At 40.0% G+C, this 27,814-nt stretch overlaps 1 protein-coding gene across 2 annotated transcripts in view; it reads left to right on the forward strand.

Moving 5' to 3' along the window:
* The window catches only part of LOC145978414 (NACHT domain- and WD repeat-containing protein 1), a 583,318-nt gene that overhangs the window by 131,674 nt on the left and 423,830 nt on the right, over nt 1-27,814 (forward strand). For both annotated transcript variants that reach the window (XM_083111046.1, XM_083111037.1), the window contains exon 3: nt 1,326-1,368. The gene's annotated coding sequence lies outside the window, so the exon portion shown is untranslated. The remainder of the gene's footprint in view (nt 1-1,325; nt 1,369-27,814) is intronic.

The following is a 27,814-nucleotide window of genomic DNA, read 5'->3' on the forward strand; positions in this document are numbered from 1 at the left end:
ATATATAAAGTTGTTACAAAAACATATAAATCTGAAACGTAAATATAGTAATAAGCATTGCCGGTATCATTCTGTGCTAGAAGTTTACCGCTTATTTTTGTCGCAATTTTTTAAAGCATGCTCTTCTGTAATGAACAAAATTACAAAAAACATCGCCTGTGGTAATAATTGATTTCCTGGATAGAATTTCACACGTTAATCGACTAAATTGCAAACAGGAAAGGAATGGGGGATAGGCTCATATTTCAGATACAGTACCCCTCTAGAGCAGTTAACACAATTTATCGCTGGCAACGTCACCGATGAAATTAACGCACTTCATTTTTCCTATCTTATCACCAGGTTTTAATTTCACTTCCAATATTGCGGTGATCGTTAAATTATCAGGCACTTACTGACCTTTGTTATTTGACTGGAATGAAGTTTGATATGATGGTAATATATATTGCAAAAAATGATCTTATGCGGAACAATAATTCTGCTTTAATGAAGAAGTGAATGTCAATTTTGTTTTACATTTTTCACTGCATTTACAAAATAACCTATTAGCTGTAAGAACTTAATTCTGATATTCTAAAACAATATTCCAATTAGATATTACAAAATCTAAAGGCTTCGTTGTGAAAGTCTATGTCCAATAGTGATATTATTTGCATGGTTCTCATATTGTAAACAAACTTCTATCGTTGGCCTATTTATCAAACATTGCATCCAGTGACGAATTAAGGTGGGTGCTGTTGATGCTGCAGCATTAGGCCCATTCCTGAAATAGACCCAAATGAAAACAGACGAGAATTTTCCGAAAGCTGAACAGTTTTCTTTTGCTATATTAACCTGAAAATAAATCTTAGAATGAAATTTGGAGCCCCAATTTCGGACGCCTAGACACAGCATTACTTATTATGCAGTTACTATACAGCATCAGTCCCAATTTCGTCTTAATCCAGCCCTGATTGGATCTGCTATGAAATAATAAAGGTTCGTAATGGAAATGTTGTACTAAATTAACAGTTGAAGAGCTTATCGACATTATATTTTATTACTTATTTTTTCTACTAATCTCTCCTGTACAGGAAGACAGCAATTCAACTGTAGAATTGGCTGATATGTATTTATTTACCACTGACATGAATCTGTAGAGTAGATTATAGTAGCAATTAATATTTGTTACAGATTTGAGTTAGCAGTTCTCATGATGAACATATGCATGCGTATTCCTGCAAATCGTACGATTTATTAAACATATTTTATTTTTTAATTGATCACTAATTTACTAAAGTATTATGCTTGCTAGTAATTTAACAGCAATATTTATCTTGTTTCAGATTTGAAACGTCAGTATCCTCAGATATTGAACGGAGCTACAAGGTAAGCTGGTTTCATTTCATGTTATTGAAAGTTTTTCAGTGGATTTATATGACACTAAGTTGTTGCTTCATATACAACACTGTTAGTCACATTTGTCCCACAAGCTGCTGCATGTTGCAATCAAGCGGCCGTTAATAAATTTCTAGCAAGGGAAATTTTCGTGGTCAACAGTCTGGTGAATCATAATTAGAGAGGCAATCTATACATGGCTTATTTATGACATCGATTTATAACCTATTTTGCACCACTTGCCATGCGATTCATGTCATAAAAACACATGTAATCTAGTTAGTCGGTGGGTTTTCACCGCATCTTCTATGAGGGGAATAAACACATTGCGCCACCAACTGATCAAGCGTTCGGATATTTCGTGACGTCAGATGTACCAGAATCCCCTGTGCATGAAAAAGGAAATTACGGGATGTACTAATTTGGAAACAAAGTGATTTTGTGATGTTTAAATTGGTATTGACCCTACAGCTAATGTAATTATGTACAACATGCCTCTAGATGAAATCTTAGTAGACCGATGTATAGTTTCAAGTGTCGAATCTAGGTGTCTTTGGTATGAATCTTGATAAAAAATATTATGTAAAAATGATGAAGGTGGTATTTCTTAAGATATCGGAAAATTGCGCACGGCAGTATTATCCATGGCCCAGATATACGATGTAAATATGTGAGGAAATTTTAACGTTTTTTAATTTAATAAAAAATTAAATTACTTCAAATTGCATGAAAAATAATTTACAGCAACACGTAAATACCAGGACGACTTTGCGTCGTGGTTGATTATGTATTCATAAATCATTGTACTTATTTTATCTACGTTGCAGCACGATTTTTTTATGTTGACGTAACACTTCTCTTTAATTTTCAAACAAATCAACTGGGTTTACAACACTAATTTGCTGTGTTTTATTCAGGTTCATTTTCTAACACTCCAATGAATTTTGTGAGTTCCTTGGATATTAGAGACATTTATTGAATATGTGCTAGAATCAGAGATTAACGAATAGAATATTTTATGGAAATGTGGATGGGAATAGAAAACAGACATTGAAGAAATTAGCAAAACTAGAAGCTGCTTGTGAAAAAATTTATATAAAGAAAAGTACATTTAAGGGCAGAGAGACACAAAATATTATAAAAATATTAACTCTCCATTAACTAACCTAAGCTCTATGATGTTGAAATACTTAGACACAAAGACATTTACACCGTTTTCTTCTAAATGACAGCTGTTCAATTAGAAAATTCTTAAGTCTACCGAAATTTTAAGGATACCAGGAGGGCATTTTAGTTACAATGTTTACTAATATTTTCAATCTTATTGTCTATTTGATATGATAGGGAGGCACTTTCTACCACGCAATTCGAAAAAAGGACAAACTTGTTTTGAAGTCCACTAAGATCACATAGGTTAATTGAGACTGGACCTCAAGCTTCAAGTGGAATCCGAATCACTGTGGAAAGTACCTGCACCGAGGATCCAACTAACTCATGACCCTTTGATCACAAGCCGAAAGAGTTTATTACTACGCCATCGGGAGGTCAGATTTGACAATAGGAAGTTATAAACTATTAATAGGAAAACATTGATAATGTGAAACGTGACATCCCAGCAGATTCATGTTGATATATTGTGAAGATTTTGTCTGGCTGTTCAGTCAGGTAGTCCTGAATTCAATCATCAGAGGCAATAGATATGCTTCTATTACGGGTAGATTCTATGAATTGATTTAGTTGGTGTTTCAGGGTCACTTTATGCACAGTAAGGCTAATTGTGACTGGACATACAGTTTAAAGTGGGATCCGAACCATTATGTGCCTCCACCTTGTATCGAACCCGAGACCCCTTGATTACAAGGCGAAGCGGGGCGGGTGGATTCGATTAGAATTAGAATATTGGCTTTGGTTTCCTCTGTGACCATATTAGAGTGCCCTAATTCTTCACATTCTTCACTTTTGCCTCGCCGGGCTCGTCGAACTATCTGATGTTGCGTCTTAGTCTTGTCCTTCAGAAGATATGGGAAAGTTCAGCCGACCCCAGTTTAATAGGTGCTAACTTAGACATGCAGTTCCACCAAATAATTAAGTGATATACAACAATATTAGCTCACATGAAAACAATTGTTAAAACCTCTACGCTTTTAAGAATTTAAGAAGCCATTCCAATGCATATATTGCATATAGAAAAGTAAATGTATTAGTTGAAACGAAAGAATGCATAAATGCTTATTTAGGTGCATTATCGAGAAAGATGCAGGAAAGTGCATCAAGAACGCATCAACTGATGCACTGATGGACATCTCGACATGGAAGAAATGCTAACTTGCATCATATGATGCCCTTTGGCGTTACCTTTACAAACAATACACAAAAATCAGGGCGGCTACTCACCGGGAATTCCTTGAATTCCGGGAATTATGCGTGTGTTCTGCGTGAATTTCTCTCTTTAGACGTAAAAAATCGCAACTTTTTTTATCCAAATTCCATTAAATTTATACATTTCTAAAGGCCTCCGAGGCAAGTTTTTCACAGTTTAACTTTTATTTTTACCGAAGAAGGAAAATAAAGCTGCGTTGAAAATAGAACAGAATTCTCTCAATCCGTTTACTTTATTAGTGTCTTTTTCAAAACAATCTATCTGACAGATGGATGATTATTGCAAGATAAGATATCTTGAAGTTGATGAGTTAAATTTGAATTTGAAATTCTTCATACAATTAACATTTTTTCGTATATTAGTATATCCCTTAACATTTGTGACTTGTTTTCCTAGATATGTTTCGAATCTGAGTATGTGAAATGGCAAGTGTAAAGTTCGCACCTTATGTTAAACCGTTTAATTGAATTAGAATTTATGGAAGTATTGGAATCACACAGAACCTTTATATTGTTAATATATTTGTGTGTGTATGTGTGTGTGTGGGGGGGGGGCAAAATTGAAATAGAGAAAACCTCTGCTTGAACCCTTCAATTTTTGGAAAAATCGCCTTCAATACAGGGAATTATACTTGAATTTATCATGATCCTAAAGTGGCCACCCTGAAAATGAACAGTAAGTCCGATTTTTGGCAATGGCAAAAGAAAAATATATATTTTAGCATCTGAAGCGATGCATTTCTGGTGCATCAGATACATTTGATGCATTCAGTTTTGTGAAATGAAATTTATTAATTGAAGAAAATCATAGGGTGCTAAATCACAACTGTTACGATACGGTTGTACTTTTTTGTAGAACTATTTTTTGGGATTCTTAATCAAATAAGAAATTATGCAGAGTATTTTTTCCTCTAGGCGTAGGTTGGGTTCGAGCAATGTGCAAAGTAGTTCCGACTATTCCATTTCAAATTGGTGTAGTGTACTGTCGACATTTATTTTGCACAGACGTTTGCATTCTGATGAGTTCTAGTTGTGACATGCACGTTTTGGAAATATTGGAATTTGAGAATCACCTGTCAGATCAGTTATAGTAACTTTTCTTATTCAATTTATGCAGTATTGTGCTGGAAAATTTCAACTAGAATCTCTCTCTCCTTCTCTGGGGATTGATGAGGGTACCTTGCGATTTGAATCATTGCGACTACCCCTCAGTTACCTTCTTTTTTTTTCTCTCTCTTGACAAGCAGGGTGTTAGGTGAACAAGCAAACCTGTGAAAGACGATAAGGCAATGCAATCACGTGACATGCTATTCGGATATATTCAAATGAAAGTTACTGTGCGCCATGGCGGGGGCTGTCGGAAGCTTTTAAAGGTGACGTCTCTGGATCAGCAGCTTTAAAACCTTCTCCAGACTGTGACCCGAATTCAGTCTGTGAAAGATGCTGCAAGACCACTTTATGCAGAGAGGAATATCGGAAATGGAAAGTGTATGGGAATTTGAATATGTACAATCACGGACACTTTTGAGTTGCAATTATTCCATTCACTTTCAATAGGGTCGTTCTAACCTAGAAGTTTCCGTACCTATACCTGTGATTAAATACGATATTCTTAAACATTAGTTACCAGGCAAACTCTCCGCAATCATATTACACAATTATCTATCATAATAATACATAAAAATGAAGTACAGTTTTCGGGTACTTCTCGGAAAAACTGAAAAAGATACATTTACGAAATGTTATGTTCATCCTCCCATGACAACTACCGCCACCGCACAAAGGTTTTAGATATATAACGTTGCAATTACTGTTTCGTTACTGTAGCCTATATATACATACACGCTAACACACACACATATAAATGTACATGCTGTTTGTTCGGTTATAAATGAGAAACATGTTCTACCACACTTAAAAAGTCGTTTATCCGAGTTTTTTTTTGAGGGGGTGGTGGAACAGCGTTAGTTTTGGGTAAACAGTTTGTCGTTGGAATACCAAAATGGGCTCAAAAATCGCAGCTTTGAGTTACACCTATAGTTTATTGGATTCCACGAGCTCTACCGATTTGCTATAAAAGCCATGGACGACGGAGGCATTAATAGACACACACACAAGCATTTTGATTTACAGTAATACACACACTTATCGTCGTTGAAAAACCAAAAAGCTTATCTTATCTATTCGGATTATCCGGCTATCCCAATTCTCCGGATATCCGAATTATCTGTTGTATCCGAAACCGATTTAAGATAATTTGAAATACGGATATCCGTTATCCGGTTTTTATGGCCATCCTTATTGTGAATACAAGTTGTTGTTTTTATCAATTTCCGATAATGATACATTTTCCAATAACGATTTATCTTGCAACACATGTCAGCGATGTTTCCACTACGGAGTAGCCTTAAATTACTTAAACCTTTCGTCCGTTGTTTTCCCTCGGGAAGAGCCTGTTTGCAGCAGCCTCCCTGACGCTCGAGCTCCCCCACCCAGATCCTGCTCCGTCTCTGTCGTAGTAAAAAAATCTCAGTGGCTTACCGTCTTTGACATTGAAACCTCACGTTTATTTTCAGGGACACACAACTTTGCTGATTCGGAAGATAAATGTTTATACACATTACAACACATATAGTTGCTTATACGAAATAATAACTGAAACTATTTGTTTCCCCTGTTCAGTTACTTCGAACACCCTGATTAGTTTCCGATGGCTGAAACAATTTTCTCTTCCTCGAACATAATTTTGATTTCGAAAACCCAACAATAGTTACAAAAAGTGAAACAATTTGTTTGTGGGGTGGGGAAAGAAATTGTTTGCTTTGATAACGAACCTCTGCTTGAAGAACAAGTGTGTAACAGATTTTTAAAAATACAGTCCGGGAAAAAAAGTGGATAATTTATTTCTAAAAAAAATATTTGTGGAGCAAAGAAATGTTTTAATGTTAAAAAAAATGTTTTCAAGAAATCGTCTTGCGATACTGCAAAAGAATAGTTTTGGAAACATAATTTGCAATATGCATGTGTGTGTATAATATGTGTAAGGGGTGACTTTTCCTTGAGCACTCAAATGTCAACGTCACGTACGTAGTACATTCTGGTACAGTGGGATCCATGAGTGTTACCGTACAAATTGTCCATGACTATTTTCATTAATTTTTCTCATACATCCTGTATGTTTTTAAGCTTTGGATTTTTATGTATTCTGCTGCAGAAATTGTCAACAGCTTGTTTTGAGTTTTCTTTTAATTCTTGAAGCTCTTATTGGGTCAAATAAAGTGCACGAACATGGTGATGGACAATTTGCACTGTTGCAACGTCCCACCTACACACAATTACCACACTCTAAACACTTCACTTAGGAGGACGGCAAAAGTCTACCCATATGCGCTAACTTTTTGTCAGCCGTAGAACATGGACTCAGAAATATCTCAGGGCTTGCTGGGTGTAAGGAAAGACTATACCAGCTTAATATATATGTTTATTATAGTCTCAACACAAGGGTGTCCGTTTGCACACTTACACACGTGTCTTTACCTGAAACCCTTACCACGCGCGTGCATTTACTTGTACCACACACGTGCTTTTACCTGTACCACGCACGTTCTTTTACATGTACCACCTTTGGTCTCGAAGAGATAAAGGGGGCAGGGAACATCCAATTTATTCCTCGCTGTGAGGCGCCAGGGGGAGTATGGGGACCTAATTTTATTTAGGGCCTTGGTCGCCGCTGACGTCACGGGTTCCCCTGTAAAAGAGAGTAGGTTGTGCGTAGTACCCCAACCACAGCCGGGAATTGGCCGAAACCAATCTGTACTCCCGAATAACGGGCGCAGGGTAAAGGATTAAAGGATGCCGCGACACCCCGGCGTTAGCTGGGAGTTGGCAAGCCAACCGGTGTCTCCTATGAAGGGACGGCAGGTTAGAAAAGGAAGGTCCGGGTGCTCCCAGACAAGCCGGGCAGGTAGAACCTGGGCACCTATCAGCCTAAGCGAGCGGACCAGGTAGGTAGGTTGCTGCTAGGCTCTTCTTCTTCTTTCTTCTTTCTCCGTCCTTCCTTCTGGGATGGCTTCTAGTTCTCAGGCTGGGAGGCCAGTTAACCCTGGATGTTTGCCTGTTGACATCAGGGAGCCAACTAAGCTCCGGGCCTCGCTGCACTGGCTTTATACTCGCGGGGGCGGCGCATTGGTGGTGAAAATTTTAACTACAAGTACGCGTAGCTAACTCATTTTTTTACATATTGCAACCTTCTTACTGAGAAACATCCAAGCAGTGACATTAAGAAAACACTAGTGGGAAAATCACTAGTTGCACGTGTCAATATAAACTAAAACTGTGTGCATTCAGACAATACAATTGATATTGAGCCTCGCAGGACTCTTCAACGAATTTGAACAGTATAAATGACAATAAATGATAACATTTTCTGAATACAGCAACCACGCAGGGTCTAATAATAAGCGAAGCTAATAAACGTAGAGGTGGATCCGTTAGCGTTTACAGAAAACAGCGACCACGCAGGGTCAAATAATACGTAGAGGTGGATCCGTTAACACATTTAAACTAAAAGCGTACGCCTCGGAGGGACATATAGCATGCATTCTTCTTAACAAAATATAATATGGCGACCACGCAGGGTCGTTAAATGTGGCGACCACGCAGGGTCGTTACATACGCCCCTCCCTCGGGCAAAAATTTTGAAGAAATTTAAATCTTACAATTTATGAAAATTTTTCATGAAACATTGATTTCAAATTCAATAGAAAAAAAATGACAGTAATAAGAGTCTGTTTCTCCTACACATTAGTCACTAGGTCATCTTCTTCCCCTACCACTTCTCTTCTTCGCTCCGATGAACACCTGTAGAGGCGAAGGTTGTCGAAGTTCACTCGGTCGACGGGTTGCCTGGTCCTGGGATGAACTAACATTGCTGTGTTGTTCCGAAGATCAGTGGCTAAATAAGGTCCAATATACACTTCGAAGAGCTTAGCTATTGTTTTATTCTTCCTCGAACTAAGCTTATGATTTCGAACAAGAACCAAGTCGTCTTCGTGCAGCTCGAGCGCATGGCCTTTAGTCTTAAATTTTTGTTTGATATTTCTAGAGCGCTCTTTGGACTTGGCTAGAAACAGCTTTTGATTCCAGTTGGAGATTTGCGGGTCTACTTCGTTGATAGGCCAGTTGAAATGATCAAGGACTTCGTTAGGCATGAATACACGGATTAATGACCCAATAATAATACATTGTAATATCTGACACAGAATGTAGAACAAAGGAACTAGCCAGCTGATAACCAATCCACTCACAAATAGATACCGTGATGGTCGGATAATGTTCCAAGTCTTCCGCAGATATAGTTCATTCTCCAGAACTTCCATCAGGAAAAGTGGCACAGAATACGGCGAGTAAAGAACAGTTTCGGTACACTGCAACATCTCACACTTATCTTCCTTCACTGGCACGAGCTTCTCAGGGATTCTCTTCAGAGTACAGTCCAGCACACTTCTCGACTCCTGTGTTTGGGAACCAGTCAAAATATCTAGTGACTCTACTTTCCGTCGTAGGTCCGCGGATTTATACATCTCAACATCCTCTTCCTGGGCCATGTGGATGTACCGCACTGCTTCAATATTCAGAGGATTCCCTTCCTTATGATCAGGAGTTCTCCCGAAAAATAACTTCACTGAGCTTCTTCTGAATCGCATCTCTACATCGTGCTTCTCGATGAATTTCATGACTAAAAGAAGATCTGTAACAATATATTTCGCAATTCCGATCTCCAGTCCCACACGTCTACTTCCGATGACACGCTTCTTATGACTTCCAGAGAAATCTACCAATCGCACCTCTGGAACTTTCTGGATCTGTATGCCAGGTATCTTATCAACTAACTTAGTCCAGATTGAATAATTAAGGATCGAGCATTCACTTCCAGTACCAATCAAATAGGTTAGTGTAAAGTCCATTAATTTAGCTTGCACCACTGGTGATCTGTATGTAATTTTGGATTCCCTTGTAGACTTCAATTCCTTTTGTAAAATGGTATCTTCAGTTTCTGTTAGCTGGAAATTTACTAGTAACTCTTGGACATCTTTATCTATTAATTTGGGCCGCTCCATCGAAGTCCCTTGCCTAAACAGGAACGAAGCATTTAGACAAGGTCCTAGTTTGTCTGGCTAGACTGGGACCTTTGATTTTGATGAAACTCCCGCGCTGTTTCTACGGCCTCCTCCTGCTCCGATGTAATGTTTTGTCTAGGAGATGGAGGTCCGCGAATCTCATTCTGCTCACCCGTAAATCGTCGTCTCGGAGGACTAGGGCTACTTCTACCCTCACGGATCCTTCTTGGGCCAGGAGATCTACGTCTTTGGTTTTGGTAAGGTCGGAAAGAGTTTCTTCTAAATTCACGCCTGCCTCCTCTTTCATTAGTGAAACGTTGAGGGCGCTGGTAATTACCTTCTGACCTCGTTTCTATGTTCCGGACTTTATAGTTCCTTGAGGGATTCTGTTCTTTTCCCTTCGGTTCATCTTTGTTCCTCCATGCATCTGGCTCATCATAGATTTCAAAATCCTTCAGGAAATGGGTTAGGTCATCTACCGTTCTGGGCGCATGTGCTAAACAAAGGTTTCGCATTCTATAAGGAAGTTGTCCGATGATCAAATTAAGTACTTCTCCCTCATTAAAGTTATCACTCAGGTTTCTATAGGCCGCATAAACGCTCCAGGCAAAGCTCTCCATACTTTCGTGGACAAGTCTGGAATATCTCCTGTTTCTCACAGCTGTTAGCTGCCGTTGTCTAGCCTTCTCAGAAGCGAATTCTTCTTTGAACCTGGCGCAAAAGTCAGCATAATTCACGAAACTATCAATATTTCCTGCAAGCCAGTGTTCAGCTTTATCAGTGAAGACTCTAGGAAGCAACTCTAGCCTATAACGTTCGGGTACCTGCATAAGTTCAAAGCTGACGTTGAGCTCCCGAAGATATTTTTCAGCTGACTGAGCCTCAATGTCGCCTTTAAATTTAGGAATGTGGGCGATATCCGCCATTCTAGGCATCTTAAAATCTGGCCTTCTTCTAGGTGGCGATCCATCTGAAGTATCATCGTATCGAGGCCTCTTTCTTCCGTCAGCCTTCATTCTGTTGGCAGCGAATAGAGGTTCCTCAGCTAACCTGGGCGGCTCATAAGGAGTAGCATCCGGATTCAGATCTCTATCCGGAGTAAAAGGGCTGGAATGAACATCTGGAGTGGGTTCTGGCTGAACATTCAATCTTTGGAACTGAATCTGAAGTTCACTTACCCTCTGGACAAATGTTCCTGTCTGATCTTGCATTTCTCTTCGCAGAGATACTTCGAGCTTCCTTGTCTCTACCCTAAGAGAATTCACCTTCTCTTCAGCTGCCTGCTCTACGTCCTTCCGCAGAGTTGAGGTCATTGATTCCATCACTTCCTTCTGTTCCTGCACGACTTTCTCGATGGATTCGGTCTTGTCACCCAAGTTTTGGACAGCTTTCTCAATGGACTCCACTGTAATCTCTACTTGTCTGCGCCACTGAGATAATGGTTCCAGTCTTTCCTGAAGTACCTCTTTTACTCTCTCCTCAACCTTTGCTATCTCTTGCTGAGAAGTAAGTTGGATACTTTCTACTCCGGCCTTAAGACCTTCTATGTCAGTCCTCTGCTGGGCAAAGAGGGCTTGCAGTTCATTCCTACGCTTCTCTTCTTCTTCCTCTTTCTCTCTCCCTCTTTTGGCTTCTTCTTCCTCTTTTTCTTTCTTTCTTATTTCCTCTAGGCTCTCAATTAAAGCTCGGAGAGTTTCAAAGTCCTTTTCCCTTTTCTATTCAATTTCTCTTTTCTCAAGCTCTCTTTTCTCTTCAATCTCTCGTTTCTCTAGCTCTCTTTTCTGTTCAATCTCTCGTTTCTCTACCTTTCTTTTCTCTTCAATCTCTCGTTTCTCTAGCTCCCTTTTCTCTTCATGAAACTCTATTAGGGATCTAAGTTCCATCAGTTCCTTTTTTCTCAGCTTTTCAGCCTGAACTGCCTCTCTTTTGCGCACTTTCTCTTCCTCCTGTTTCTCTTTCTTTCTGCGCTCTTCTTCTTCAAGCCTCTCCTTCTTTCTGTCTTCCCTATCTTTCGTCAGCCATTCCAATAACCAATGGTCTGATGGAGGATTGGTCAGCGGACTTGGTTCTTGTATTGCGGTCTCCGCTACTTGAGTCTGCGGACCAGATTCACACGTCTGGCATTTAACTCCTACAGCGGGGAAGGTAGCCACATCTTTTCCATCACAGCTCCAGTGAATTTGGCGCTGGCACTGGCAACACTGGAAATGTGCTGCCTCTTCTCCCAGTTCTTCACAGCAACCATATCCAGACTCTGAATCCATGGTCTTCCTCCCTCTACTTCTCAGGTTCATACCAGTAAATTCTTGATCCATGTTTAATACAGTCCACACTTTCACTTTCACTGGACAGTCCTTTTAATGCACAGTTCGGTTTACTTCGCTTAATTGCACAGTTCTGTCGGGCCCCGCGTTATGGCGCCAAAAACTTTTGCAACGTCCCACCTACACACAATTACCACACTCTAAACACTTCACTTAGGAGGACGGCAAAAGTCTACCCATATGCGCTAACTTTTTGTCAGCCGTAGAACATGGACTCAGAAATATCTCAGGGCTTGCTGGGTGTAAGGAAAGACTATACCAGCTTAATATATATGTTTATTATAGTCTCAACACAAGGGTGTCCGTTTGCACACTTACACACGTGTCTTTACCTGAAACCCTTACCACGCGCGTGCATTTACTTGTACCACACACGTGCTTTTACCTGTACCACGCACGTTCTTTTACATGTACCACCTTTGGTCTCGAAGAGATAAAGGGGGCAGGGAACATCCAATTTATTCCTCGCTGTGAGGCGCCAGGGGGAGTATGGGGACCTAATTTTATTTAGGGCCTTGGTCGCCGCTGACGTCACGGGTTCCCCTGTAAAAGAGAGTAGGTTGTGCGTAGTACCCCAACCACAGCCGGGAATTGGCCGAAACCAATCTGTACTCCCGAATAACGGGCGCAGGGTAAAGGATTAAAGGATGCCGCGACACCCCGGCGTTAGCTGGGAGTTGGCAAGCCAACCGGTGTCTCCTATGAAGGGACGGCAGGTTAGAAAAGGAAGGTCCGGGTGCTCCCAGACAAGCCGGGCAGGTAGAACCTGGGCACCTATCAGCCTAAGCGAGCGGACCAGGTAGGTAGGTTGCTGCTAGGCTCTTCTTCTTCTTTCTTCTTTCTCCGTCCTTCCTTCTGGGATGGCTTCTAGTTCTCAGGCTGGGAGGCCAGTTAACCCTGGATGTTTGCCTGTTGACATCAGGGAGCCAACTAAGCTCCGGGCCTCGCTGCACTGGCTTTATACTCGCGGGGGCGGCGCATTGGTGGTGAAAATTTTAACTACAAGTACGCGTAGCTAACTCATTTTTTTACATATTGCAACCTTCTTACTGAGAAACATCCAAGCAGTGACATTAAGAAAACACTAGTGGGAAAATCACTAGTTGCACGTGTCAATATAAACTAAAACTGTGTGCATTCAGACAATACAATTGATATTGAGCCTCGCAGGACTCTTCAACGAATTTGAACAGTATAAATGACAATAAATGATAACATTTTCTGAATACAGCAACCACGCAGGGTCTAATAATAAGCGAAGCTAATAAACGTAGAGGTGGATCCGTTAGCGTTTACAGAAAACAGCGACCACGCAGGGTCAAATAATACGTAGAGGTGGATCCGTTAACACATTTAAACTAAAAGCGTACGCCTCGGAGGGACATATAGCATGCATTCTTCTTAACAAAATATAATATGGCGACCACGCAGGGTCGTTAAATGTGGCGACCACGCAGGGTCGTTACACTGTATTACTCATGAATCCCACTGTACACTGTATTTCTGCAGGCCAACGAGGCTCTGGACCTACAGCCAGTAAAACCGCTGTAGGATGTGTGTGGTCGTTTGTTTTGTCCTTATATATTCTGCGTGCCCCTTTGCAGCATCACTCTTTGTTGAAAGTATGAAGATTTTTAGTCCTCAAGGAAACGTGTTGATTTTAGATATGGTAAGGTGCTTGACCCTGTATAATGTGATGGGGGCAAATAGCCTAAGTGCCAACGCACCTACAACTTTCACTTGAACCAATCTCTCTAACTTGAAGCAACAGTTATACGAGGCGTGGGTTAATCGATAGAGACATCGATTTGTAAACTGCGTGTAGCACCACGTGACACTCGAGGCAAGTATTCATGCTGCAATAAATTAATCAAAGTACACACTTTGTATATGTACAGGGTCGCGCATATTATATGTACCAATTTGAGTTGGCAATCCTGCCAGAAGGCACTTGCGCATGTGTGGCATTCCGTGGAGAGTTGGGAGTCTACCGTGAAGCGTTGGCCCCTGCAGACACGGATTGCTGCGGTGGAAGCCTTCATCCAAACAAGCACCGGGCACTGCGGCTGAACAATCAAGATCGCCATGCTCCTGTTCCAGAGACACACAGTATTCTGAGGTGTGTTAGACAGTGGTGAGCCACGGGTAATGTTGTGAAGCGTCAGTCGCCGTGAAATACGACGTATTCCACTGGACATGTTGAGACGCGCGTCATGAAAGCGTCTCCTCATCCTCTCAAACAGTGCGTCTAAGCAGAAAGATTACTTTTAGAGGACGTTATTTTCAAGGTGCACTGATGTCTGTATTGACCGTATTATACAGTGTATTAAATGCCTATGTGTATATTTTCATTTCATTTAAAGTTACCACAAGCACTGACAGTCTTTCAGTTGTCATTTGAAGTTGGTAGATACAATACGCGACACCCTGCACATACGTGTAGATAATGTATGTACTCTAACGAAGTTGTTATGAAGTATATACATTACAAAATCTCATAGCCTACAACTTTTGTGGGGCAATACACTTTATGCCCCCCCTAACATTCACGTTGAAGACTTATTTTATGTATATTTACATATGTAAAGTATTGTTTATTCCGATTTTATTTTACCTTGCTCCTCTGCAAGCTCTTCAGACGAAATATCTATTTCAACTGTTCGCAGACAGACACAATGTTTTCTTTTCGTTTATTTTTGGAATAGTTGAAAGCCTCCTTTAAAATCAAATTGTACCGTACATTTTCATGAACGTTGTTTTTGAAAATATGTAGCTACTCTGTACACTACAAACATTATTCAACCAAAAAACTATGCTCTCCAGGATAGAATAGTTTGAAAACCAAGTTCGCAAAAAAACATTTATAATCTGCAGATTTTCTTTAAAAAGTTAAAAAAGTGTCGTAGCTTCAGCAAAAATTACCCTTTTCTGTCACCAACATAACAAACACAATTAACCAGAAACAACCGATAATTCTGTGCATCTTATAACCACAGCTTGAAGAGCAATTCCACAGAGCCATAACCTTTTGAAATTTTTTCACCATGGTATTCATTTTGAAAAAACGAATTGTAAATATGGCATTTTATAGGGCATAATCTGTGAGGAAAATGATCTCGTTGTGTCGGTTTCATATCAGCAAAAGTTGTTGAAAATTTCATCTCGATATGGAAAAAAAAACGTTGATGAATGTTCGCCGAAAAATGACATCGAAAGTCATAAACGAGCTCAAACGGCTCGACAGCCACACGAGAAGTTAGAGAAACGAACAAAGTTGGTAATAAAGTTGGAGAACAGTAAATGGGACGCCAAAACCGAAGGAAAACTGCTCCCAGGATTAAATTTATTGAAGGGTCATAATTTGACTGGCAGGTTTCTTTGGATGAATGTGTTGTTGATGTTTTCGTTGTCGCAAAGCTTCAACATAGGGTCATACTACAGTCAATTTGATATGCAAGTAATTCGTGATGTAAAAAAGAAAATCAAATTGTTATCCAGGGTTATGGTTCAGAGGTATTAAACGAAATTATTCAAGAGTAGAAGGTTAAATACATAAACGTGCGACCATCACAACGATGAGTATGCAGAGTGGCTCAATAAGTCCCTTAACACCCCCGGTACAAGGCCACTGCATCACGCAACGTGGAAATGTTGACGACCAATCGTTGCCAGAACAAAGGGGAAACATATTGACGCCATCCGCTCGGTCGCGACCATCTTGATGTCAACCATCTTGAATTCAACTTCAGAATTTTAAATAGGAAGGGAGTGGTATGAAATATCAGATCAGGCTAGAATTTTACGAAAAATGCAATGGTGGAGGTTGTTTCGAAGTATCTTCAACCAGTAAAAAGTTATGACTGAATTCTTGTACAAATTTGCTCCTTTTTCAGGTGTCTGAAATTAACATTAAAATGCCTTTAGCGCATCAGTAACGCCTCAAGATCAAAGTGACGTCTAGGGAGAGAAGTTCGCATACCTTGCACACGATTTTAATCGGATACATCCACGAAGTGCTGCGCATTACGAATGGTTGTCTCGAACAATTACAGTGTGACGCTTTCATTGAATGAAAAGTCCTTCACAGTAACGAGGCTAATTTTCATGTTCATAAGGAAGTCCATAAACAGAATATTCGACGCTTTTTATCTGAAGACCCATTTTGGACAGACCACAGCCGAATGGTTAGTGCTGGTAAGTTAATGGTGTGGCATGCTGCGTGGAACACGATTGGTTAGTCCATTTTCCTTCGACGGAATCTTAAATGCTTACGACTACTTGGATTTGTTAAATAAACAGGTTTTATCATCCTTGCTTACGGAAGAAGTTTCTTTTTCAGTAGGGCGGAACAAGAGAATACTATGGGAACGTTATGAGACATTTTCTGTCCAAAGTTAGTTATCAGATGACAAGTGTCGCATATTCTGTTTATTAACTTCACCATGAACATTTCATTCAACGGAAGTAGCTGTAATTGTTCAACACTGTAATTGTTCGAGACAAGCATTCGTAATTCGCAGCTCTTCGAGAATGTATCCGATAAAAATCGTGTGCAATGGTATGCGAACTTCTCTCCATAGACGTCATTTTAATCTCTATGCGTTACTGACGCGCTAAAGACATTTTGATGTTAATTTCTGACACCTCGAAAGGGAGAAAATTTGTACAAGAATTCAGTCATAACTTTTTACTGGTTGAAGATACTTCGAAACAACCTTCAGCATTGCATTTCTCGTGAAATTCTAGCCTGATTTGATATTTCATACCACCCTCTTCCCATTTAAAATTCTGAACTTGAATTCAAGATGACTGACATGAAGATGGCCTCCGACCACGCGGGTGGCGTCAATGAGTTTCCCCCTTGGCCTGGCAACGATTGGCCGTCAACATTTCCACGTTGCGCGCTGCAGTGGCCTTGTACCGGGGGGTGTTAAGGAACTTTTTGAACCACCCTGTATATAGAGTGTGTGGCAAAGGGCTACATATCGAAATGGACATTAAAGGAACTAGTATATTTAAGTAGAAGACGAGGAAGGCCAAAATGAGGGAGTGATGGACTTTGGTACTGGATACTGATTAAAGTTGAAGAAGAATTGGAAATATGGAGAATTGGAGGTTGATAATGGTAGAGAGGGAAGAGGGCAAGGGGTATAGTGGCAGGCAGACAGACAGAGTGGTTGATTGTTAAAATATTTTACCGGTGAGTCAGGAGTATGGAAGTCTTATCAACAACACATTAGAAGACACAGGGACTTGGAGGCACATGGCACAGTGGTTCGGATCCCACTTTAAACCGTAGGTCCAGTCCCGATTAGCCTTACTGTGCATAAAGTGGACTTAAAACACCAACTCAAAAAAAGACACCGAGAAACTAAAATGAATGTACATTGTAACTGAAATCATAAGCATGTGATCAGATCAATATTCGCTAGTTCGAACCCACAATACACCTTTCGCTGGTCAATTGCCATTTTGTCACACTAGCGATCCTAGCGGAGCAGCGGCAAAGCAGCGTAAGAGCGCCAAGTTGAAAAAAAAAAACTTCCATAGTTTTTCTTTATATTGATGCCTTGTTTGATTTTGTATCGTAAATTGTTACGTCATAATAACTGTGCTAAGTTGTTTCATTCTTTTTGACTTACCCTGTATGTGTGATAAAAGTTGATATCTTTATTAAGAACAAGGTAAAACGCATGTATTGGCTAAAAATCGCTGTCATCGATAAAATCTGATATCTTTGTCAAGAAGAAGTTAAAACACATCTTCTACTAAAATCATTGCGCCATTTATAAAGGCTGGTGGTGTGAAATGGCTTTCGGTACACAGATCGACAGGAGACAGAACAACTGGCTGTGGTTATAGGCTCCAGAGCCTAGTTTGTCTACAAGCATTCGGTTTCCTAGTGAACTGTGTAGAAAACAGATCGACTTTTGTTTGCCTTCGAAGCTCACTCCTTTCACTCCGAGAAATCTAAACAGAACGAGAATCCAATACGTTAAATATCGCAGGCCCTTTAGTCGAGCAGCGAACGACAGTAATCGGTAAAGGTGAAACGATCAGCGATAATGATATGAAGATGGTTTGCCGTGAATCATATGATATGAATCATCCACACCACGGCTAGTTGGACCTACTGGAGGAACACAGAGATTGAATAATTGTTGTGGTTTAGGTATGTATTTTCCCATAATTGATGCCACCAAATCACTACCAGTTTTTGTAACTGGCAAGAAGGAAACCTATCCTAAGTAAATTGAGATTCTTACTTGAATCATAATCTGAAATGACACCGATATCTCGAAATGATGCGGACAATTGGTATTCATTTCGTTTAAACGACCGCAGCATGCTAACCATAAATATATCTTAATTGCGCCTAATATTACTCACAGTAAATTATTTTCAGCGATTAATTCGGACGTTCATGCTGCCTGTGAATTATTTTGAGCGATTAATTCGGACGTTCAAGCTGCCTGTGCTTGGTTCGTATCTCTCTGTGTGCAGCGAGTGGTTTTCGCAACTATTCCCGCAACCCAAAACGAAGTGCAATAACAACAGTATTTGCATCTTTTCTACAATTTACATTATCCATATTATTCTAAGTTATAAGGGCACTGAAATTAAAACGTGTCAACCACCAAACAGTTTCATTGAACATGTATTACCTTGAAAGTAATATCCATAACTGTTAGGTCATTTATCCCACTGGGAGACAAGACGGCCAATTCCATTTTTTAGAATTTTGTCGGCTGCTGACGGATCCACAACCATATCCAGTCATATACGTACTCGTTCGAGAGAATCCGATGTCCACAAATGTCTGTCTGCGGGTCGGCAAAAATGTAAAAACCACAAAGCGAAAGATGTGGACTCTAGGGGGCGGGGGGTTGAAGTGTTTCCAAACCAAAATATCTGACAATATTGGAAGTGTGGGGGCGAGCACCATCGTGGAGAATAATGACACGCGTCCGTCTCGGAATCTCTTATGCCACTCCAGCACACGTGAACGTGACATGTAACGTACACAACAGACATGCAACGATGAAGAATCTCGTCCTCCAGCAGCCTCAGGAGTCAAGAAACGGACCACACCTCTCTGCTTTTTACTCGCCTCTTTTATAGTGTTGGACGCATTCATCGCTAACCTTACTTCCTCCGCAATAAAGAAAGTGTACGTGCGTGTTGTCACTGTGCTTCGCTCCTACCACACAGATGCCAGTATCGTTTGTAAACAGCAGCGTTACCAACTTTTGCAGTCCATCAGTTCTATGCGTGGTGACCCGTTTTCATTTGATTGCTCCTTATTTATTATATATCTGTTGCTGTTTCGGTTAACCTGTTATGTCCACGTTCACGTCATTTCAACTCGATATTTGGCATACCGTCACTTTCTCTACCAACTGATCTACTGGTCCAGCCATGTTTTTGCCTGTTTCACCTGTGTGGAATTGTCTCTTTTAGTGCCTTTGAAACACTGATGGCGTCGACGGAGCCAAATATCTCCAATATAGCAGCTAATGTGACACATTTCTACATAGTAGTACATTGCGTTAGTCCACGTCATAATGTAACATTTTAATTTTTTGCATTTATCGTAAAACACAGGACGTTCAAGTTATTCCCAACAATCAGTGCCTCTGGTGTTTTTTCTTTGCAACTATATACTTTTCATTGCCTTAACTGTTTCCCATTCCTGCGATGGAGTTGCTGGTCCATAAGGGTAAAACTTTCACAGTGAAGCGCGTCTGTTGCTCTCTTGAGTAGGGAAAGCCATTAGAAGCAAATGTTTGTTGGGGCCATAAACATGCCGGCAGTCTGAGGCAGACGCTCCGGGGACTACGCCGGATGACACACTGCAACCCAACCAGAACGGCGGAGGAAGAAAGCACTTCCTTTCCTTGCAAGTAGACTCTTTAGACCACCATAGACAGGTATTGAGGGATGTCTGACACTGGATGAGGCTGTGTAAACACCAATGGATCAGGATTTTTGTACGATTTTGGGTGGCTTTTAATATTTCTCTTCGCGTTTCACGTGCTTCACTTTCTGGGGGAGAAAACTTAAAATTGAAATTGAATTTTTTTTGGGTTATTTTACATAATTTTTCTACTTCTTGGGTTAATGCAACCTACTACAGCACGTAGACTAATGGTTAGTTATATCGAATATCGTTTGCATTTACAAATAAGGAAGAAACTTTGAAATTACAACAAACACACACTTTAACAGAAGATTTGGAGGCTACTATTGAAACGTAACTGAGTATGAATTTTATTTGGATGTGGCGAGTGTAACCTCTCTCCCTTCCTATGGAACTCGAAGATTTATCAAGACCCGTTTCAACCATGAGTGCGTTCATTGCATTTGCTGTCTTCCGATTTCTATAGTTTCCTTTATTTGATGCGTGGTTCTCGCACCACATTCCCTTGTTTGACTTCCGGAGAAATTTTTGGGATTGTGAAAATTATTAATAGTGAAAGAAACGGACAAGCAGGTACAGCACGCTGCCCGCAAATATGCAGTTTTGAATTCACAGACTGTATGGTGCATCGAATATTTAATTAAGGACAACCATATGTGCTAAAAGTGCTCGCAACGAGAATCCCCAAGGCTTTGATGCTGCGAATAGAAAATGACGTTTTGTAGTATGTGTGTGTGCTTTACCATCTGTACGGACTGTGGAAAGTGGATGTGGGTAGAATTCCAGGTCTAAATAATAAGGATATGTGAACGTGGAGTTATAATCTTCTAGACAAAACCTTCCATTTGGTAATCTAAATTAAACCTTGGATTGGATCGGTGTATACTGTAGACAACGACTTGTGGAATACCTGGAAGGAATACTTTTGATGGATATGTTATACTTTTTTGTAGCATTATATAGTCCGCTTAGGACTATAATAAAATAAACATTCGTAGCATTGAAACAAATATTTCGAATGAAGGAAAGTTGGTATCACTATAAAGAGTAACTGAGAAAATTGTGGCAAGTTGTTCGAACTGCCGAGGCGACGTTAGTTACCCTTTTGACGCCACAACACAAGGTGTTTTGTGATTTGGCACTAGTAGAACTAAAATCTGTACCTGGCCATATTACAGGAATACGCTGTGTCTCAATTTCCAGAAGGAACTATCTTCCATCAAGATGGAAGCCTATGCTATTTTGTCAAGGAAGTCCGATGTTTCTTCGATGCAATGGATTAGTGGATGATTTCCGTTCATGACGTGGCCAGCACTGTAACCGGTTTTATCTTGTAGGGTTTTAAAGACCAGGTGTATGTTCGAGATCTTATGATCAAAGACCTACGCAAAATGATTCGCGCTGCAATCAACAATGTGACGCTACAAATGCTAGATAGCGTATGCGTTGAGATGGAATACCGTTGAGACATTTGCTCTGCCACCAATGATGAGTATATTGAAATATACTAGGTATGTAAAAGAAACGAGTTTATATATGCATGTAAGAAGTTTTGGAAACAAATCATTGTAAGTAAAGAAAATATAATTTATTTTATTAGAGTCCTATGCAGAACACCCGGTATTGCATTTTCATTTGGCTGATGTTAACTGTATTTCAGAGTGAATACTAATGTGTCACCTACAAATGTCGACTTTTCGTCATTGTGGTCCTTGCTGGTTGTGTATATTCAAGCTTGTACTGTATGGATTGGGAGCAGACTGGAATTCCAAAATTGTTTTTCCATAATGTTTATTAACCGAACCGTAAATAGTTTTGTTCGTGTTTGTACATCTTCAACATCCCGATGGCAACCTTTCCCCATGCTTGCTAAGTAACGACTAATTGGCATACTAGTTATTACGTTCAAGTTTAGCTTGAGTTTGAATCCACGGACTGAAACTAAATATCTGGAAGCCCTTCGAGGAAACCTCTGTGCTTCTCTAATATAATTACGTCCCTGTTCTTGGCCATCGATGATAAGGTTAATGGAGAAATTGAAAATCCAGCTAAGCAGAGGAAATCTGCTCACTCACATAAGCCCGTCTTATTTGCACATGAATGACCCATAATACCGCCATCTCCAAGGTTTTCGAGAGCAGGGCTTCAGTTGGAAGACATTGCTGAGCGAAACGACGGTTCTCAGGTTCTAAAACGTTTCACCTTCCGACTGAGTATTGTTACACATTTACGAGAACGGAAGTAGAATATTTAATTGAACCTTAACATTTACTGGTTTATTCCATTGCGCTCCATCACTTTATTATCATTCACATCATGCTCTACTAACTAACTATCTCTCTAGCATTCTTAAACCCGAAGGTGTATGGCTGCAGCAACACAAGCCTTCCATCTTTCACTATCCTGGGTGAGATCAATCCAATCTTTTCTATCCTTACCGATTTCCCTTAGCTCCATCTAATCGTTATCCCGCCACCTCGTCTTTGCCTTCCAACAGGTTTCTTACCATCAGGTTTCCCAACAAGAATCCTGTAAACTATGTTACATGTACTTCGCAATAGTATGCATATTTTTTTTCGGCTTCGGTGCCTAAGCGCGTTGAGTGTTCAGATACTCACTCGTCACCGAAGATTCCGAATTTGAATCCAAGCGCGCTTCTTTGTGTTTGCCCCTTCGCAAGTTTCATGTAATCATTATTATCAATTCTCATAAGTGTGCGTGTGTAGGCTTGAAAATATTATGACGAGAAAGAATCATGTAAGTCTGTGTGTGTTTTCTTCCTGTTCTCAGACTAAGACTTATTCATCCATATATATAAGGGCTGACCCTTTCTCAAGAAACCCAAATGTCAACCTCACTTCCACGTATTACAACCTAGACTGCATTTTGCAGACTAACGAAGCTCTGGCGCCTGGCCTGCAGCCAGGATAGCCCTCTTTAGGGCTCGTGTTGTGTCGTCCCTGTATGTTTGTGATTGTTCCTTTATCAAATTAATCTCTCATCAACATTCATCCTCATCGTCGCGATTAACCAAAAAGCGACAGAAATTAAAAGTAAAATAAACTAAATCAATCAATCAATTGTTCATTCATATTCTTGTGTGTTAGTGGTGGTGGATATGTTGCCCAACCAGATTTCTTCATGTATTTGAGAAATTGTGTCACTTCGTTCGCAAGCTATTTGTGTGCTCATTTATTTAAAGGTCAAGGAGATGGCACACATTGTCGTTCTAGATGTCTCCGTCCAGTCCTTATATTACAGTCCCTCCATAATAAAAACTACGATCCTGAGGTTGAAACCTTGAGGATTCGTAGCAGCTTCTCCCACTTCTCCCACTTCGAGGGCAGGCGGAGGATATTGTCATAAACTGCAGACACATATACTGTCTATGGGCGAGTGTGTGTAATGCCGCCTGTGTGTGGACGCCGATCCTCGACTGAAAGTTGCAGCCAGGTTTCAGACCTTACCTAGCCACACACACTTTAAGAGGGTATCTTCATTTATGTATATCGTCTCATATTTGCAGTGAGACAAAGGAGACAGAAAGTGACACAAGAAACACCAAAAAAATAAAATAAAGAAAATATTGGAAAAATTGCTCATATGCAAACAGTACAAGAAACAGTACAACAATAGCAAGGCCTCCCCAATGGCGCAGTGGTAGCATCGTCGCCTTGTAATCAAGGGGTCCCGGGTTCGATACCCGGTGGAGGCACATAGTGGGTCGTATCCCACTTTAAACTGTAGGTCCAGTCCCGATTAGCCTTACTGTGCATAAAGTGGACTTAAAACGCCAAATTAACCAACCAACCAACAACAATAGCAGTTGCTTTAAAAATAAGTTTCCTTTACCCATTGAGTGCTATTCTACTGGAACCAATCTCTTATAAATCAGAATGTGTAACCTATTTGATATTATCCACTAAACAAACAGACAGAAACATAAGGGAATGAAAACACTCCAAAATGTTTTGTATTCCTTTCCACTCATTAAACAACAAAACAAAAACAAATATCAACTGAGAGTGAATATTGAGAGGGGACAATAACATACTCTGCCTCCTCCTTGATAGGGCAGAAAGAGCCTTACCAAGTTTCTCAGAACCAGCGGCTATGACTCGTACTGACGCTGCAATAAGAGGATACGATTTAGTAGTATTAATAATCTATCTCTGTTTCAATATACAGGGCGTTCATAAAGTCCCGGTACCATTAAAGAAAACATAGCTCGGAAACATGCTTGAACAGTACCTTCTTCTACAGTTGGAGGAATTCCAGTCAACCATAATGTTTCAACAAGATGGGGCACCCCCTCATTGGTCCAAGGATGTTCGAGGTCTTCTAGATAGGCATTTCCCTGGCAGGTGGATAGGCCATGAGGGATCTATTCCCTGGCCACCGCCCTCTCCTAATATCATACCCTTGGATGTCTTCTTCTGGGGGTATGTCAAAGATTGTGTTTACCGTTCTGCTGTTCCAGATGTTGCTACTCTTCGAAGAGGAATAACTGAGAGTATCCTAACTGTGACGGGATTACCGTCTTGATGTTCTGAGAGCAACTAGAGGGGCACACATTGAGGTGTATGGCATATAAACGTGGAGAGTTGTAGCTCATTTTGCAATCAAGAGCATTGTTCTATTGCATGTAGTTTTCGAGCTATTTTTTTGGTAATGGTGCCGGTACTTTATTAACACTCTGTACTTTACAGTGAGAGGCATAGGCTCTTATTTTCTTTGCTAGTGAAATAGTAGATAGTGATTTAGTAATTTACAAAGTTTCTAAGGCTCTTTGATGTGTTGGCACAAGGTGGTATAGTACTTCTGTGCATCAAAGTACAGATTACTGACGCTTTGAATGAAGGGACAAGCTGCAGAATAAAATACTGTGGGGCATTCCACGAAAAGTGGCCCTACTCCATGTAAATAACAAACTGAATTAATATATAAATTATTATGGTTTTTAATTGCATTGTCTCAGATCATAATGAATGGCTTTCAGTTTTGTTCTTATGCGCACTCTCAAACCCAAGGGAGTGACGCTCAGACAGTTCGCGAGACACTATGGCCTAGTGTGTGCGGTGATTTCATTCCGCCTACCGCGTTGCATTTCAACAAGTTTGTACATTTATTTAATATTTTGTATTAATCAATACAGCTTTGTTTATTATCAGTGAGTGTTATTTTGCAACCATCCGCGTCGAATCACCTTATGGAATTCAATATGGTCCTCCACTAAGAACCATGGATTTGTGATAAAGCGACACGCAGTAAGTACTATCATTTTCTTTGGCGTGCATCGTACAAATTAGGCAGCCCCAGCTCGGCCCAGCGAAGCACATTTTGGTACATCAGGCTATCACAGTACATGCGTTAAGGTTTAGATGCTTGTGAATGCATATCATTTGCACATTTCTTCAATAAAAGTTACTACGTATTATCTGCAGCCTCACAGACAAATTAATTCAAAATTTGCTACATTTTTAAGCGTCACACACGTCACACTTTTTTAATGCTTTCCATGCATTCAGACTGTGCCATAATACTCATTTTTGCTTTCAATTTGTTAGCAGTTATCATAAAGTACTTCATAATTCTATTAAATCAATTCATTATGAATAATTTCATGCAATGTCATCTAGAACCTTATATTTTTGTGTAAAATGTCGCACAATGTAAATCTGGAATGTCCCTGTGGAATTCTTATCACCGTTTACTTATTTACAAAATTATCTCCGCTACGGAATCGAAAACCTGTCTCCGAATCTTTCACAGAGGCTGCTCTCAAAAGACTAGAAATCTGTTGAAAAGGATCTCGTGAGCAACTCGACATTTAGGCAGGACGCCAAGAGCTTGGAAGAAACATCGCTGCTTACAGCTGCCAGAAGCCACAGTCTTCGAGAGCTCCTGGCGAATTATCTTCACACCCCACCGAGGTTCTAAACGTCTTGGCCTCTCTGAGGAGACTACACTCATCCACATATTATGTACAAGGCACTGACCTATTCGGGAATCCTTATGGTAAAATCCAGATGCCGACCATTTTGACTGAGACTTTTCTGTGGTTTTCTACAGCCATTCCAAGAAAATGTTGGGGTTTATCTTTAACTAGAGTCACTTTCTTCAACTTCCGTTTGACCATCCTTTCCATCGTCCTATAACCCTGTGTCCCGTTTAACCTAATGATACAAATGAGCGACGTTAATTGTATGAAACTAAAACCATTATTTTATCTTTACCCATATTTTGATATTTTATCCTAAGTTGAGGATGAGTAGAAATTTTGTAGGGAGGAAAGTACTTTGTAACGTTCCTCCCGCGCGCTATACACTACACCAGGGAGTGATGCAAAAAATGTACCCATATACGTTAGCATGTAGCCAGCCGTAGACACGAACATCTCAAAGTATCTCAGGGCAAGGGATTGGGAGGAAAGGTTCAAAGTCCACAAGTAGAACTTTATTTATATTTATAAACATCTCAAAGTATCTCAGGGCAAGGGATTGGGAGGAAAGGTTCAAAATACACAAGTAGAACTTTATTTATATTTATAAACATCTCAAAGTATCTCAGGGCAAGGGATTGGGAGGAAAGGTTCAAAGTCCACAAGTAGAACTTTATTTATATTTATAAACATCTCAAAGTATCTCAGGGCAAGGGATTGGGAGGAAAGGTTCAAAGTACACAAGTAGAACTTTATTTATATTTATAAACATCTCAAAGTTTCTCAGGGCAAGGGATTGGGAGGAAAAGTTCAAAGTCCACAAGTAGAACTTTATTTATATTTATAAACATCTCAAAGTATCTCAGGGCAAGGGATTGGGAGGAAAGGTTCAAAATACACAAGTAGAACTTTATTTATATTTATAAACATCTCAAAGTATCTCAGGGCAAGGGATTGGGAGGAAAGGTTCAAAGTACACAAGTAGAACTTTATTTATATTTATAAACATCTCAAAGTATCTCAGGGCAAGGGATTGGGAGGAAAGGTTCAAAGTCCACAAGTAGAACTTTATTTATATTTATAAACATTTAAAAGTATCTCAGGGCAAGGGATTGGGAGGAAAGGTTCAAAATACACAAGTAGAACTTTATTTATATTTATAAACATCTCAAAGTATCTCAGGGCAAGGGATTGAGAGGAAAGGTTCAAAGTCCACAAGTAGAACTTTATTTATATTTATAAACATCTCAAAGTATCTCAGGGCAAGGGATTGGGAGGAAAGGTTCAAAGTATACAAGTAGAACTTTATTTATATTTATAAACATCTCAAAGTATCTCAGGGCAAGGGATTGGGAGGAAAGGTTCAAAGTCCACAAGTAGAACTTTATTTATATTTATAAACATCTCAAAGTATCTCAGGGCAAGGGATTGGGAGGAAAGGTTCAAAGTACACAAGTAGAACTTTATTTATATTTATAAACATCTCAAAGTTTCTCAGGGCAAGGGATTGGGAGGAAAAGTTCAAAGTCCACAAGTAGAACTTTATTTATATTTATAAACATCTCAAAGTATCTCAGGGCAAGGGATTGGGAGGAAAGGTTCAAAATACACAAGTAGAACTTTATTTATATTTATAAACATCTCAAAGTATCTCAGGGCAAGGGATTGGGAGGAAAGGTTCAAAGTACACAAGTAGAACTTTATTTATATTTATAAACATCTCAAAGTATCTCAGGGCAAGGGATTGGGAGGA

The sequence above is a fragment of the Lepisma saccharinum genome, chromosome 1 (genome assembly GCF_977018435.1).
Source record: "Lepisma saccharinum chromosome 1, izLepSacc3.1, whole genome shotgun sequence".
Classification (NCBI taxonomy): Eukaryota; Metazoa; Arthropoda; class Insecta; order Zygentoma; family Lepismatidae; genus Lepisma; species Lepisma saccharinum.